The following is a 3,980-nucleotide window of genomic DNA, read 5'->3' as shown; positions in this document are numbered from 1 at the left end:
CAAAGAAGCCATGTGGGTCTAGAGTTTTCTTTGTCAAAATATTTTTCAACTACAATTTCAATTCTTTAATAGTTATAGGGCAATTCAGGTATGTATTTCTTCCTGAGTGAGCTTTGATAATTTGTGTCTATTGAGGAATTTGTCTATTTAATCTAAGTTGTTGAATTTATTGGCTTAAAATTGTTCCTAATATTCAACTGTTATCCTTTAGTATTTGTAGAATTTGCAGTGATGCCACCTCCCACATTCCAGATATGGGTAATTTGTAACTTCTTTCTTTTTTGACTAATCAATCTGGCTAGTGGTTAATCAATTTGATTGATATCAAAAAACTAGGCTTTTTAATTTTATTGACTTTATTATTTTTTCATTTTCTATTTCATTAATTCTTGCTCTGATCTTTATTATTTATTTTCTTTTATTTTGGGTTTAACTTGCTCTGCTTTTTCTTGTCACTTAAGGTTGAAGCTGAGATCACTGATTTGAGATGTTTATTCTTTTCTAATATAGACCTAAACTATCCCCTAAAAACTGCAATAATTGTTGTAAATTCCTCTCTAAATACTACTTTAACAGTAGCACACAAATTCTAGCATTTTGCATTTTCATTGTCATTTGGTTGAATATATGTTCTAATTTTTTTTAATTTCTTTTTTCATCCATGGGTTGTTTAGAAGTGGACTATTTAGTTTCCATATATTTTCAGACTTTTCTAAAGATGTTTATGTCTTCTTACTCATTTCCACTGTGGTCAGAGAACATACTCAGTATGACTCGAATCCTTTTGAATTTATTGAGATTTGCTTTTTACCCAGAAAATAGCCTACCGCAGTAAATATTGTGTGTACTTGAGAAGAATGTGTATTCTGCTCTTGTTGCATGGAGTATTCTGTAAATGTCAACAAGGTCAAGTTGGCTAATAGTATTGTTCAAATCTTCCATATTCTTACTGATTTTAAAAAATGTATCAGTCAACATTCAAGTGATATTTTACTACTTTAGATATAGGGTAAGAAACAACTTCAATTTCTTTTTATTTGACTTTTGTGCTATTATTGCCATACACTTCACTGGTACAAATGGCAGAAAGCCCACTGTCCATTGCCATTATTTTTACTTAAACAGCCTACATCTTTTAAAGAGATTTAAGTGATGAAAAAAATTCATTTACCCACAGAGTTCCATTTTTAATCTCATCATTTCTTTGTATTTCAATCTTATATCATTTATTTTGTGTCTGAAGACTTTCTTAGCATTTCTTGTAGTGTGGACCTGGTGGTAATCAATTCCTTCAGCTTTTTAATCTGTTGCCTGTCTAAAAGTCTTTAATAGGCTTTCAATTTTGAAAGATATTTTCTCTGGGTATAGAATTCCAGGTTAATAGTGCTTTTCTTTCAATATCTTGCTCTTTTCTCTTCTCACTTGAATTTTTTCCCAGTGACATAGCTGCTGTCATCCTTATTATTTTTTTCTACACGTAGCATATCTTTTTTTCCTCTGGCTAATTTTAAGATTTTTTTTTCTTTATCACTGGTTTTGAACAATTCTATTATAATATGTCTTGCTGTCATTTTTCTCATGTTTCCTGTGCTCAGGGTTAGTTAGGATTCTTAGATATGTAGGTTTATAGTTTTCATCAAATTTGAAAAAGTTTGAACCATTGTTCCACATAAAAATAATATTTCTTCTGTTTTCCCCCTGACTCTGCACACATGGTGACTCCAATTTCAGGTACATTCAGCTGCTTGAGGTTGTCCCACAGATCCCTGATACTCTTTATTTTTCTGACTCTCTTTCTCTCATTGTATTGTGAAGTTTCTATTGCTGTGTCTTCAAATTCACTAATACCATTCTACTGTAATGCATGCCCTGCTGTTAATCCCATCCAGTGTGTTTTTCATCTCACACATTGTAGTATCATCTCTACAAGTTTGATATTGTATCTTTTTTATGTCCTCTATGTCTCTAACTTTTTAAATATATGGAATGTTGTTATAATAATTGTTTTATTGCTTTTAGTTCCTAATTCTAACATTTGTGTTAGATTAATCACCTGTATTAATCCCAATTAACCCTGAGTACAGGAAACATGAGAAAAATGACAACGAGGCATATTATAATGGAATTGTTCAAAACCAGTCATAAAGAAAAAAAATCTTAAAATCAGCCAGAGGAAAAAAGATATGCTACATGTAGAAGAAAAAAAAATAAGGATGACAGCAGCTATGTCACTAGGAACAAATTCAAGTGAGAAAAGAGCAAGATATTTAAAATACTGAAAGAAAAACACTATTAACCTGGAATTCTGTACCCAGAGAAAATATCTTTCAAAATTGAAAGCCAATTAAAGACTATTTTAGACAGGTAAGAGAGAAAAAAGCTGAAAGAAGTTATCTCCTCATTGTGAGTATTTTTCTTTCTTCCTTGCACACTTGTTTAATTTTTGGTTGCATTCTAGACATTGTGAATTTTACCTTGTTGGGTACTGAATATTTTTGTATTCACATGATGGTCTTGAGCCTTATTCCAGGATTCAGTTAGATTACTTGGAAATAGTTTGATGCTTTGGGCTCTTGCTTTTAAGGTTTGTTAGACGGGACTGGAGCATTGTTTCAGCTGAGAACTAATTTTCCACCACTGAGTTAAGTCCTTCTGAATACATTATGTAATGTCCCATGAGTCATGAGCTTCTCCCGTCTGGCCAGTGAGTCCTGTGCTACTTGAGCTCCAGGCACTGTTCACCTCAATCCTTTCAGGAGATTCTTCCCCTGGCCTCTGGCGGTCTCCTCCTGTGCATTTGCTGATTAGTACTCAGAGCCAGCCTCCTGCAGATTTCTGGAATTCTCTCTCTGTTCAGCTTTCTCCATCTCATTACTCCATCCTGCAGGTTCTGGATGCCCTGGTCTTCCTGGACTTTCTGCTCCATCTTTCAACTCAGGAGTCTGCTAGACTCTGCCTGAATCTCTCTGCAGGAGTTGTGACCTGGAAATTCTCTCAACGCAGTGAGCTTGCCTTGTTTGCTTCCATCTCTCAGGGATCACTGTCCTTCACTGACTGATATCCAGTATCATGCAAATCATTGTTTCCTATAGTTTGTCCATTTTTCAGTTGCTTCAGGCAGGGAGGGTAAATCTTATCATTGTTATGCATCTTAGCCAGAGCAAACCAAACTCATGGTGCAGTTTACATTTTCCCTTTTTCAGTTTTTGGTGAGGTCAAAACATTTCCCCCCATATGTGTCAGTAACTTTAGTTTCCCCTCTATTTTTGTTGCTTATTTTTTTCATGGACATTAAATACTTTTCTCATCAATTTATTGGAGCACTTTATGTGTTGTTTCTTGGCCCATGTTATTCAGTATAGGCCGCGAGACAATGACTTGCTATTAGAAATTTGTTTTGTCCTGAAAGCCTTACATAAACAGTTATATAAATCAATGTGATTCTCACCCTTTACTTGGTCTTAATACCCTTGAAAGGTACAATACACTCTCTTCAGTAAGAGACGCTCGTTATGGCAGTAATTCTCAAGGAAGAAAAAGAAAAAGATTCCATCTTCCCTGTTTCTATGGAGGGTATATCTGTTTCTCTGCAGGAGCTCAAGGAAATATACGCTGTAGCTTGCAAAAGTCCCTGAGGTGATTTTGATAAGTCCTTTAAAGGTAGATGCTTCTTCTCCATTGAGATAAACTGATATAAACACTAATTATTAGACTGGTGAATCTTTATTTAGGGATCCTGAAAGGTAGCAATGGAGGTGCCCAAGGCTACTTTCAGTATTTTAGAAACCTAATAAATTTTCATTAAAATGTCTATAGGCACTTATAGATGAAAAAACTGACAGATAACCAGAAAGTAAATTATTTGCTTTTACCTGAAGTTATAGCAACTGAGTGTGGTATTACTGGCTACAGAATGTTAATCAGTGACCCAGATAAGTGGGTATATGTGTATAATATAACTAAGAAGTCAAAAATAGAAA

Source organism: Pan troglodytes, chromosome 6, assembly GCF_028858775.2.
Source record: "Pan troglodytes isolate AG18354 chromosome 6, NHGRI_mPanTro3-v2.0_pri, whole genome shotgun sequence".
NCBI lineage: Eukaryota > Metazoa > Chordata > Mammalia > Primates > Hominidae > Pan > Pan troglodytes.
Note: the sequence above shows the minus strand (reverse complement) of the source record.